This window comes from Gorilla gorilla, chromosome 1, assembly GCF_029281585.2.
Source record: "Gorilla gorilla gorilla isolate KB3781 chromosome 1, NHGRI_mGorGor1-v2.1_pri, whole genome shotgun sequence".
NCBI classification, from domain to species: Eukaryota; Metazoa; Chordata; class Mammalia; order Primates; family Hominidae; genus Gorilla; species Gorilla gorilla.
Window position 1 is genome coordinate 76,454,680 of NC_073224.2, and position 13,601 is coordinate 76,468,280.

Below are 13,601 nucleotides of genomic sequence, written 5' to 3' on the forward strand. Positions count from 1 at the left end.
TTCATCTGCTGATGGATATTCATATTGTTCCCACCTTTTGGTTATTGTATATGATGCCACTGTGAACATGGATATAAAAATACCTGTTCAAGTCCCTGCTTTCAATTCTGGAAAGTGGAATTGCTGGATCATTCTCTGTTTAATTTGTTGAGGAATTGCCAAGCCATTTTCACAGCAGGTGCACCATTTTACATTCTCATTAGCAATACTTGAAGGTTCCACTTTCCCCAAATCCTAGCCAACACTTGTCATTTTCTGTGTTTTTGATACTAGCCATCTTAATAGAGATGTGAAGTGGTATCTCAATGCCCTATCAAAAAAAAAAAAACGTAATATCGGGCCAGGCACAGTGACTCACACCTGTAATTCCAGCACTTTGGGAGGCTGAGGCAGGTGGATCACAAGGTCAGATCGAGACCATCATGGCTAACACAGTGAAACCCTGTCTCTACTAAAAAATACAAAAAATTAGCCAGGCGTGGTGGCACGCACCTGTAGTCCCAGCTAGTCGGGAGGCCGAGGCAGGAGAATTGCTTGAACCCAGGAGGCAGAGGTTGCAGTGAGCCGGGATTGTGCCATTGTACTCCAGCCTGGGTGACAGAGCAAGACTGTCTCAAAAAAAAAAAAAAAAAAAAAAAAAAAAAAAAAAAAAGTAATATCTGGCAGGTAACTGACAGCACCCAGATTAAAGGGATACCTGAAAAGTAATATAAGCTATAGAATGACATAAAGATGTCTAGATTGAGAATAAACCTATATATTTTTATCAGTTTTCTATGGAAATAGATATCTGCAATTCACCTATATTATATTTCATAGGATTATTTATTATGGTTAAGAGTAGTTACTAGAAATTCTGCATACAGATTACCATAAGAATAAAATCAGCAATATAAACATAGGAAAAGTAACAGCCCTGAAATTATTAAATTTAACTCAAATATTTTATTAAATACTTACTCCATGACCTGGATGCAACAAGACATTAGGAGACACAAGAGGTACAAACTGTGGTTCCTGCCCTGACATCGCTTACTATCTGAGACAGTAGAAAACTCGTTAAATTATTAAAGAACAATTATGAGCCAGACTATAACCAAATCCCATAATGAGAGATCATCTGCAAGTGCATTGGAAGAGGTAATAGGAAAAAAAGGGAGAGATTACTAGGGAGCACCGTAGTTGGAGACATCTTCAGTTATGAATTGTGGCCTATCTTGTACTGTAAAGGCTAAGTGATATTTGAAGGATGCTGAGGTGTGGAAAGGGATAGGTAGCAGAAACAGCTCGGGCAGACTATGGAAGCCATAAATACTCAGAGTAAGGAATTTGGGTGAGTGTGGGTGTGTTTTAAATGAGGAGTATAAGGAATTTTTTAGAGTGATTAGTAACAGTGTACTGTTACTAGGGAGAAAGGGAATAGGAAGGAATACCAGTGAAGATACCGTTGTATTAATTTTGGTTATTGATGTTGAATTGACCAAGGATTTATGTTTCGGTAACAACAATAGAAAATATAGATCGATTTCTCAAATACCTGAACTAGGGTCTCTTAACACATTGAGTGAAATGCTGGGAAGAAATCAGAATTAGGAGTCGGCCAGGCATGGTGGCTCACACCTGTAATCCAAGCACTTTGGGTGGCCAAGGTGGAAGAATCGCTTGAGCTTAGAAGTTGGAGACCAGCCTGAGCAACATAGCAAGACCTTATCTTTTCTATTAATACAAGTAAAAAATATTTAGCCAGGCATAATGGCCTGCATTTATAGTCCCAGCTACTTTGGAGGCTGAGGCAGGGAGATCGCTTGAGCCCAGGAGATCGAGGCTGCAGTGAGCTATGATCGCACCACTGTACTCCAGCCTGGGCGACAGAGCAAGACTCTGCTCAAAAAAAAAAAAAAAAAAAAAAAAAAAGGTCACTGGAGAGGATTGAAACACCTTTAGTTGTACTATTATTGTGTAGCCTGGTTGATTACATCAAAATTATGCAGTTGTTAGGAGGAGGAAATTAGAATACAAATAGAAAAAAAAATATTTACGTGATTTTATGATAGCTTAAAGATTTCAAGACTTGAGGAAAAAAAATCAGTTTTACAGTGATATTTAGAGGAAAAACCAAAGAGGATTTGAAACATTAATAAAAACTCTATGCAGGATAGAAAGAGAAGCTAACAAGAATAGGAAGTGATTTATTTCAGGATAAAACAATATTAAAGAGAAAGGCCCACTAATAAACAAGGTCATACGACTCTAACAGAGCCCATCTTTAATGGAAAAATTAAATCCATTTTTAAAAGCTAACTTGAGTGGTTGCTTTGGCAACACATAAAATTTATTATACTAAAAAAATTTTATTTATTTTTTTATACTAAAGAAATTAAAAGGCTGGGCACGGTGGCTCACGCCTGTAATCCCAGCATTTTGGGAGGCCGAGGCAGGTGGATCACGAGGTCAGGAGATTGAGACCATCCTGGCTACCCCATCTCTACTAAAAATACAAAAAATTAGCCAGGCGTGGTGGCGGGTGCCTGTAGTCCCAGCTACTCGGGAGGCTGAGGCAGGAGAATGGCGTGAACCTGGGAGGCAGAGCTTGCAGTGAGCCGAGATCGCCGTGAGCCAGCCTGGGTGACAGAGTGAGACGTTTCCAAAAAAAAAAAAGAAATTAAAATTTTTTATTTATATTTTTTATTATACTAAAAAAATGGAATGATACAGAGAAGATTAGCATGGCCCCTGACATGCAAGTTCGTGAAGCGTTCTATTTTTTTTATAAGTAAATAAAAACTTACTTTATAAGAAAAATTAAGTTAAATAAAGGATACAAAGTTATATTAAACAAGTGATACTGCTCTCGCAACATCCTAAAATGGGTTAAAAAAAACTCAGGAAAAAATTGCCCCTTCGCCTATAAATGCTGTGAATAACATTTTTAGTGAAAAGGGTAATATTCAGTTATATTTTTGATTCCTAATGATATTTTGTCCTATTAACCTGAGAGAAAAAAATTATAAGAGCAAAAAGAAAGCTTATTCAGATTTTATTTGTTGATATGTTGCCTAATAAGTTTGTGATAAGTTCTTAGTAAAAGCAGTTGAATAAGTAGAAAATAAAGGTTTAGAAGGCTATGGAATATAGCAGACAAGAAATAAGGAACATTTGTATATCAAAAAAATGAATTAGACTGTTTAAAAATTGATAGCTTTTTGGACTGGATTTTTAATTAATGGAGGGGCAGGCTTACAATTTACTTCTCCATTCTATCTAAAGCTATCCTTATTCAGACACTTCAGCATTCATACTAACACCTACCAATCCTTGGTCTGTGAAAACCCCTCAACCCTGGCTACATTCATTTATACTCCATTTTAACTTACTTGAACACTTAACATCTTTGAGCTTGCTTCCTGTCACAACCTCAAATTCTGAAAATTCTCTAGATCTTAATACTCTTAATAGCTCCCATTTCCTCAGTTCTCCTGATCCTACACTTCTTCCTGCCTCAACGTGCCTTCTAACTCAGCCTGAACCCCAGGACTGATCATTTCCGTTCATTTTTTGCACCAAAAGTGGTAGTGCCAAGACTAAAACTCACAGTCCAGAGCTCTTGTCACTTCTCTATATTGATTTATTTGCTACAAAAAGACATACTTCTTTCTCCCACAGATAGCTGCTGCTACTTTCATTGCCATCAAGGTTTTATTTTTAATTTGCCCAAAAGGAGCATTAAAAGGCAATTAGATCGTAGGATATTAATATTCTCATTTTTTCTTTCATTATATTTTTCTTTTGTGCATTTATTCATTCAACAAATATTTATTGGCTGCCTACAGTACACTAGGCACTGCAAATATTTATGCTGTAAATAGAAGTACCTCTTTATACACATACAGTATTTAAAGATGGAAATGCCTAAGAGAGAGACAAGATTATTAATCAGGCCATCTAGAAATGCTTAGAATCTCTTTTTTTTTTGAGACGGGGTCTCGCTGTGTCGCCCAGTGGCGCAATCTCGGCTCACTGCAAGCTCCGCCTCCCAGGTTCACGCCATTCTCCTGCCTCAGCCTCCCGAGTAGCTACCGGCGCCCGCCACCACGCCCGGCTAATTTTTTGTATTTTTAGTAGAGATGGGGTTTCACCGTGTTAGCCAGGATGGTCTTGATCTCTTGACCTCGTGATCCACCCGCCTCAGCCTCCCAAAGTGCTGGGATTACAGACGTGAGCCACCGCACCCGGCCTAGAACCTCTTTATATGTGCCTGCTTATCAGTCGTCCATCTAAGCTTGAAAATTTTCAAGGATAGGGAATTGAAGGAACATTATGGTAGCCGTTTTAAGTTTGAAAAGATCTTTCTACCAGCTGGGCCAACATGGTGAAACCCTGTTTCTACTAAATTAGCTGGCCATGATGGCAGGCACCTTTAATCCTTGCTACTGGGGAGGCTGAGGCAGGAGAATTGCTTCAACCCCCAGGAGGGGGAGGCTGCAGTGAGCCAAGATCGCGCCACTTTACTCCAGCCTAGGCGACAAAGCATGACTCTGTCTCAGAAAAAAAAAAAAAAAACTTTCTGTTGAAAAATTAAGTGTTTGACTCCCTATAATTTTCTCATACTCTTCCTACTTCTAAAATGTGTAGCCGTATAGAAGCAAACAGTTTTATTGTTTTCAGATATTTCGTCTTTCGTTCCTAACATGACATGATTTAAAGTTACTTTACCATCCAGCCAAAGCCTATTTCAGGCTCTTTATGTATATCTTTCAAGGTACTTTTCACCCACAGCTCTTTACTACTAACACTGCAGGAATTATCTGACCCTAGAAAAGAATAGCTCTGTATTAGTTTGGGTTTGGATTTTTTTCGTTTTTCATTATTTTTGTTTTGTTTTGTTTTGTTTTTTGTTATTGAGACAAGGTCTCACTATCACCCTGGGTGGAGTGCAGTGGCATGGTCACAGCTCACTGCAGCCTCGACCTCCTAGCCTCAAGCAATCCTCCCACCTCAGCCTCCCAGGTAGCTGGGACTACAGGTGCACACTATGCCTGGCTAATTTTTGTATTTTTTGTAGATGGGGTCTTGCCATGTTGCCCAGGCTCAAGTGATTCTCCTGCCCTGGCCTCCCAAAGTATTGGGATTACAGGCATGAGCTACCATGCCCAGCCTGTATCAGTTTTCTATTGCTGCATAATAAATTACCACAAATTTAGCAACTTAACACACTTTTGTTTTCTCACAGTCTCCATGGGTCAAGCATTATGGCATGGCTTATCTGGTTCCTCTGCTCAAGGCTTCATAAGTCTTCATTCTCATCTAGAGTTTGCAGTCCTCTTAGTTACTTGAGGCCCTCATTCCTAGACACCATCCCTCTCCTTAGGCAGTTCACAAAATGGTCAACATGGCTATTTGTTTCTTTGAGGCCAGCTCTCTCCATTCCATCTCTGCCCTCCATCATGAAAGTGGTTTCCCATCACATTCACTGGTGCCACCGTCACTCAAGGCAAGGGAATTATACAAGGGCCTGGGTCATTGGGGCTTACTTTGGATTTCTGCCTACCACAAGCACTATCACTTTCCTCATTCTAATAGTATGTACCTATTAATATATTTCTAAAATTTAATTTGCTTTTGAGTAGTTACATCAAAATTCACTGAGCTCACATTCTACTAAAGCCCCTAAATCTTCTATTTATGTTTCTCCTAAGATTACTCCACGATGTAGTTTGTGACTACTTGGTCCTTGGTACGGGATCTTTTCTCTATGTCTGTTAAATTCCATCTTGTTAGATCTAACCGATCTAGCCTGTCAACACTTGCTACCTATATCCCTCATCCAGTATGCTTACCATATCTCTCAAGCTGGATGGGATTTCTAAAATTTTAGCTTCAGAATTTCAGATCTCCAGCACTTGCTGCTGGTTTTCAGGGAGCTGCTACAGGCTAGGGAGCTGCTACAGGCTAGGTTTTGCTACATTGTAAAACAATGTAACTTTAAAATTTCAAGGTTTTAAAATTTTTCATTACAAAGATAGCACTTGTTCATAATAGAAATATCAGAATATGCGGAAAAGTTAAAAAAAAAACCACATAGACATACTGTTTACATTGTGGTAGGTTTTTAAAACATTTTTAAATATACAGTGTTTTTTGGTTTATTTGCTTGCTTTATATAGTTTAGATCTTAGTATAAAAACATTTTTTATAATTCCATTTTACATTAATAATATTGTAATGATGTTCTAAGTTATAAATGTTTTATGACCATCATTTGAAATTGCTGCATAATAATCGACTCAACTTTCCCTGTGTTGTTGGACACTTAGATTGTTTCTAATTCCTTGCTATTCTGGATAATACTGGAATAAACTTTTTTATAAGGTTTTTTAAATATTTGAAGTATTTTTAGGATACCTTTCTAGAAATGCTAAGTGAAAGGAAATGATTTTATTTTTTCTAAAAGATTTATAAATCTTTTCATTTTCTAAATGATTTATACTAATGTATGCTCCTAACAACTAATGAAAGTGCCTATTTCATAGCACCTTCTGTAGAGGAGGAACTGTTTTGTGGGCCTAACAGACTATGTAAATTTTCACTGTAAAAGTGAAAGATGAATGAGAATATGAATGAAAATAATTATTTCCTGGATTTCTCTTTTTTACTTCTGGTCATTCACCATCAAGGGATTTAGAATAGAGTGGATTAAGGTATATTGAGTTTTTACTGAATAGTGTTATAGAAACGGTATGCAGTAAGCAAGACACCCTTCAAAGAGTTTGGCTTTGTTCTTATTTACCTAACTTTGAATGCTAGACCAGCTCGGTAAATTAATACAAATATAGAGACTAAGCTCCAGCTTCTCAAAATATGTATAACTTGAAAAAGTATAGCAATCAACTGATGCAGAGGTAAAGAAGAGTGTATAGTGTTGAAGAGTAAGATTATTCACTCTCTGATGATATGTCAGTTTTGAGATTTTGGTAATAGGAATTACACAAGCATGCTATATGTGATACCATAACTTAGGCCACCTATTATCTTTAACCTGAAAAAAATAAAAAATTTTAACTGCATTTCTTTTTATTTGTATTATCTGTGTTGATTCTCCTTTCTCTTTTCTAGTAGCAGAGTTGAGAAAATACAGATTGTGTTGTTAGAAGGGCCTGGGACCTTAGGCAAGTTATATAATGTCTCTGAGCATCATTTTACTCATTTTGAAAATGGGAATAATAGTGTTTACGTAATAGGGTTGTTGTGAGAATGAAAAGAAATGATGTTGTAAAATTTCCAGCACACAGTGGGTATTCGGTCAATGTTTGCTCCTTTTTCTTTCTTTACAGCAGTGAAGTCTCAACTCTGTAGCACTGGAAGGTTAAACATTCTAGATAAGTGTTCTTTTCAGTTAGCTGAACAGTTACATTCTGCCTTTTATTTTTTAACTGTTTTTCTATGAAATACTTTTTTAAAAATATATTCCATACTTCATTACTTCCTTCTTAAATCATTTTACTATACCATGGGTATTTATAACTGGTGTGAGACATAAGGCTGAAGCTTCTCTTTCTCTCTTGCAATTGCTAAAACCTACTGGTTGGCATGCAGCCCAGTCCTCTTTATGGCTGGCTATTCTCTGTGGTCTAAAATGTCTACAAGTTGCCACCTCTGTCATAGCTTCTAATTTCTGCTGCCTGCTACTGTTGCTACCCCATTCCTTCTAATTACCATTAGGCTCTGCTGGCCTCTTACCCATTTATGCTCTTTACTCTTTGCTGTTTTTTAACTGTTCAGTCTCTTTTTCCACTGTTGCATCTCATATTTCATAGGCAAAGACAGGCCTTTCATTGCTTTCTCAAACCAGCTAGAAGAATTCTTCTATACAGAGCCAACTGGTCACAATGTGTCTAATATGGTCCTCATCAGCATTTTTTCCCTACTCTGGGCCCTATTCCAGGTACTTGAAAATGCCAAAAATCAAGAAAGCCAACTATATTTACTTTTCTTGCAAGTAGTTTATTTTTCTTTTGAGATAGGGTGTCTTTCTGTCACCCAGGCCGGTCTCAAACTCCTGGGCTCAAGCGATTCACCTGCCTCGGCCACCCAAAGTGCTGGATTACAGGCGTGAACCACCACACCTGGCCTGTTTGTTTTTGTTTTGTTTTGTTTTGTTTTGTTTTTATGCTTACTTTTACTATATGCGAAGTTTTGTGCAGATACAAAGGATAAAAGAAATTGTAGTCTATAAAGTTAAATTATACCATGATCCTTACCTTCAAAGGAGCAGAAGAACACAAACATAATACAGTTAAAAGATGAAGGAGGTCGTGGGAGACAGTTTTAAGTAAGGATTGTGAAGGCTGAAGGTTCTGCTTAAACTTATAAAGAGGAGTAGCTGTTTTTGAATACAGTCTCAAAGTGTTGGGTGATAGTTTAGAATCCTGTAAGAGTCAGAACAGAGAAAAACAGGCCAAATGGAAGGGAGCTTCCATGATTCTCTACCATTTTAAAGGTATGATAAAGAATCATTTAGGAGGATTATGGGTACTTTTTGCCTTTCCTTGTTTGAGAATCTGAGTCTTTAAACTTTGTATATTATTTTATCATTTGTGTATATTGCTTATAGGTTTTTAATATTTATTTGGAAACAGGATATGGAGGTGGAATAAACTCTTTTTTACAAGATTTTTTAAATATTTGAAGTATTTAGGTTATGTGTTTTTATGCTTTCATAGCTTCAATTTTAAGCATGCTTGAATTTTTTTACATTTTAACTCTATTATGTAATTTTGTTTATTTTTAATTCAGTTGGGTATTTTTATTTTACCCTAATGTTTCATCTATTAAAAAGATTTCAAACATATAACCTATTTTAATTCATTAGAATAGTTTCTGCTGCTGTTTATAACAACTTCATATTGATTAAATTTGAACATTTCCTTTAAGATAAACAGAAGGGAAAAACATAAATAATCATGACAAACAACCTTTTCTGGTGTAGTCATTTGAAATGAAACAACAAAAAAAATTCAATCAATTTAAATCTAGAAAAATTAGCTGATATAAGTTGTAAACCAGATGAGTAAAAGCTTTCACTTATTCATTCTTGACGTTCAATTCCATTTATTCTTTGTAATATATTTTAAAACAGAATGTCTGCAAAGACTAAGGTTTAGGTTCCTATATTCTATTCTGAGATTATTGAGAAAAAATGTTTGGGCTTATACTCATGCTTTAATATCAATTCCATTTTAACACACAAAGAAGACTAACAGGGTAAAGATTTTATAGAGACATGGTGATGTGGTTTATTAAGGCATCATAATTATAATAGTAAGTGTATTATAGTAGACTTAAGATAATTATTAATAATAATTTAAAACTGAACAGGCTTTATATTAGTGAGTCATAATCATTCCAAATAATTATGTTCATGATTGAATATTCCTTAAGTGCCTATTGTATGCTAGGCATACAAAAAATGAGTAAGAGAAGAACAACTTACATTTGGGTCCCTAAACACTACAGTTGGATTAGATAATAATTTAAGATAATTGTCTTTTCTTTGTTTCACTCAAGTACCTATCCTTTATCAAAGTGCTTAGATGCATACAAACAATTCAGAGTTGAAAAATCTTGATATCTTTTTTAAAGACTGATCCTTTTCTCTACTACTCTTGGAAGGCAGAATAGATAATCTAATTAGAGGACTGTCTGGTTGGCCTCCTGTCTTTCTATTCCCCACTTGCCAGTCAATTCTGTAATTGGAGTCATGGTTCTTATGTTCATGTCCTTGCTCTAATTGATTTCTAGGTAGACATTCCCTAAATTGAAAGATCAAAAATCTCAACATTTCACATTAAACAGTAGAACACTTCAGCCCACAGCATCTGAACACAAAAGCTCCAAATTAGGCATGGTGATCTGAGGAACACAGCAAACAAGAAATGGATTGGGAAGTGGTAGGTAAGCCTATCATGCTTGTAATTGTAAAGAGCTACTTATAAGTAACCATGATTTTAGTCGGTTTGATGAGTTTTTCCTTGGAACAGCTAAGTAATAATTAAATCACTGAAGAAGTTTGTAAACGTGTAGATGGTATTCCAATTCAGAGAGTGTACCAACAATACCATGACCACAGAGAGCATAAAAATAAATTTTAACTGTAACTTTTTCTTATTACAAAGTAATAATATATTTTATAAATTTTTACAAAAACAAGTGATTGGTTTTCCTGACAATAACAGGAAGAATAGTGGAAGTGAACATCTGATTCAAGTGGGTTCAAGAGATAATGGGAAGGAGGAATTAGAGTATAGACAACGCTTTCATGAATTTTGCTGTAAAGAGGAGAGAAATGGGGCATTAGAGGGATGGTTAAGGTTTGGAGAGATAGCAGCATATTTATATCCTGATGGAACCTATACAGAAAATAGGGAAAACTGATAATGCAAACAAAAGAAAATCTTTGTCATCTATAATATTATCCTCAAGGTAATCCCTGTTTTCATTCTCATGCTTTTAAAATCTTTTTCCTATAGGTAGAGATACAATTTTAAAACAAAAATGGGACCATGCTCTACATAGTTTTATAACCTACTTTATTATTAATATTTTCTCATATCCATATTCTTTTTAACATAATTTCTTATGACTACCTAGTATCGTATAATATGCCTGCAGTGTACTATACTTGTAGCCATTCCACTGTTAAGATATATAGGTTGTTTCTATTTTGCAATATGTAAACTACGTTGTAAACTCCATAAAGGCAAAGACTGTAACTTGGCTTGTTTATTGCTGTGTCCCTGGTATATAGTAGACTTTCAGAAAGCAGATATTTAAATGAATTCTACTCTTCCAAACCTCCACCCATGCAGCTAAATATGGCTGGAAAAAAATACACAACCATGCTCACTCCATGTTTATAACCACTAATCTCAGCAGTGACACTACATTTCCTTATCCCATGAACTCTACCAGTTAGATGACTTTTTCATATTTTCTCTTCTCTCCTCAAAATTTAGATATCTGGATCCTCATCATCATTCTGTGCTGGTGACCTTCCTTCCCGTTTAACTGATGAAACAGGAGCCATTAAAAAAGAACTTCCGCAAATTCTCACTACCATATCTACTGACTTACCTGCATCTGTGCTTTTATAGTTCACTTTCCTTTGTATTAGTGTGGATGAACTATCTGGGCTTCTGGTTAAGGCCCTCCCCTCTGCTTATGTACTATATCTCATCCTGCTCAAGGATCTTACTCCATAGTTAAACCCCCCACCCCTGTTTTTGTGTTTTTGTTTTCGCATTATCAGTTTTCTCTCTCTTCTGTGTAGATTTCCGTCAGGATACAGTTATACTGCTATCCTCTAGCCCCTTGCCCATTTATGTAATGCTCCATTTCTTTCCTCCTTTTTACAACAAAATCCCATGAAAGAGTTCTTTATACTCTAATTCCTTCTTTCCCATAATCTCTTGAACCCACTTGATCTCAAATGTTCACTTCCACCATTCTTCCTGTTCTTATCAGGAAAACCAGTGACTTCCACTTTGCTAAATCTAGTGACTATTTCTTAGTCTTTACCATACCTGACCTATCAGCAGCATGTGGCACAGTTGATCACTCCTTCTATTTTCAACCTAGCAGCCAGAGTGATCCTCTTAACCCATAAGTGAAGTCAAGCTATTCCTCTGCTCACAACCCTTCAGTGGCCTCTCACTGAATTAAACATAAAAGCCAAAATCCTTAGAATGGCTTACAAGGCCCTATGCCATCTGGCCCTTTATTACCTCTCTCTTCCCTCATCTCCTATTACTAATCTAACTTCCTTTCATTGCTTCAGTAACACACTGGCCTCCTCTCAGTTCCTCAGACATGCTGGGTACATAACCATTTCAGGGTCTTTGCACTTGCTCATCTTGTTCCCTCCTATTGCTTTTCCCCCAGATATTTAGACAGCTTATTCCCTTACCATCTTCACGTTTTTCTCCCCTAGTTGTCTCAGTAAGGTCTACTCTGCCTACCTTATTTTAAGTTGATACCCAATCTGCCCTACCTCCCAGGATTCTGTATCTTTCTTTCCTGCTTTATTTTTCTCTGTAGCTCGTACCATCATCTAGTATACTATATTTTACTTAGCTTGTTTTCTGTTCCCCCTCTCCCAATTAGGGCGAGATTTTTGTCTTGTTTGCTGTCCTTAGAACAGTGCCTAACACGTAGTTGATACTCAATAAGTATTTCTTTTTTTCTTTTTTTAATTATACTTTAAGTTTTAGGGTGCATGTGCACAACGTGCAGGTTTGTCACATATGTATACATGTGCCATGTTGGTGTGCTGAACCCATTAACTCGTCATTTACATCAGGTATATCTCCTAACGCTGTCCCTCCCTCCTCCTTCCACCCTACAACAGGCTCCGGGGTGTAATGTTCCCCTTCCTGTGTCCAAATATTCTCATTGTTCAATTCCCACCTATGAGTGAGAACATGCGGTGTTTGGTTTTTTGTCCTTGTGATAGTTTGCTAAGAATGACGGTTTCCAGCTTCATCCATGTCCCTACAAAGGACATGAACTCATCATTTTTTATGGCTGCATAGTATTCCATGGTGTATATGTGCCACATTTTCTTAATCCAGTCTGTCATTGATGGACATTTGGGTTGGTTCCAAGTCTTTGGTATTGTGAATAGTGCCTCAGTAAACATACGTGTGCATGTGTCTTTATAGCAGCATGATTTATAGTCCTTTGGGTATATACCCAGTAATGGGATGGCTGGGTCAAATGATATTTCTAGTTCTAGATCCCTGAGGAATTGCCACACTGACTTCCACAATGGTTGAGCTACAGTCCCACCAACAGTGTAAAAGTGTTCCTATTTCTCCACATCCTCTCTAGCACCTGTTGTTTCCTGACTTTTTAATGATTGCCATTCTAACTGGTGTGAGATGGTATCTCATTGTGGTTTTGATTTGCATTTCTCTGATGGCCAGTGATGATGAGCATCTTTTCATGTGTCTTTTGGCTGCATAAATGTCTTCTTTTGAGAAGTGTCTATTGATATCCTTTGCCCACTTTTTGATGGGGTTGTTTGTTTTTTTCTTATAAATTTGTTTGAGTTCTTTGTAGATTCTGGATATTAACCCTTTGTCAGATGAGTAGATTGCAAACATTTTCTCCCATTCTGTAGGTTGCCTGTTCACTCTGATGGTAGTTTCTTTTGCTGTGCAGAAGCTCTTTAGTTTTTAATTAGATCCCATTTGTCAATTTTGGCTTTTGTTGCCATTGCCATTGGTGTTTTAGACATGAAGTCCTTGCCCATGCCTATGTCCTGAATGGTATTGCCTAGGTTTTCTTCTAGGGTTTTTATGGTTTTAGGTCTAACATTTACGTCTTTAATCCATCTTGAATTAATTTTTGTATAAGGTGTAAGGAAGGGATCCAGTTTCAGCTTTCTACATATGGCTAGCCAGTTTTCCCAGCACCATTTATTAAATAGGGAATCCTTTCCCCATTGCTTGTTTTTCTCAGGTTTGTCAAAGATCAGATAGTTGTAGATGTGTGGCATTATTTCTGAGGGCTCTGTTCTGTTCCATTGGTCCATATCTCTGTTT

The 13,601-nt window shown here is 36.8% G+C and overlaps 1 protein-coding gene and 1 pseudogene across 1 annotated transcript in view; both read left to right on the forward strand.

Annotated features, from left to right (window-relative positions):
* ACBD6 (acyl-CoA binding domain containing 6) overlaps positions 1 to 13,601 on the forward strand; it is a 218,666-nt gene that overhangs the window by 153,549 nt on the left and 51,516 nt on the right. The gene's annotated exons all lie outside the window — the stretch shown is intronic.
* Positions 2,675 to 2,768, forward strand: LOC115932231 (uncharacterized; annotated as a pseudogene).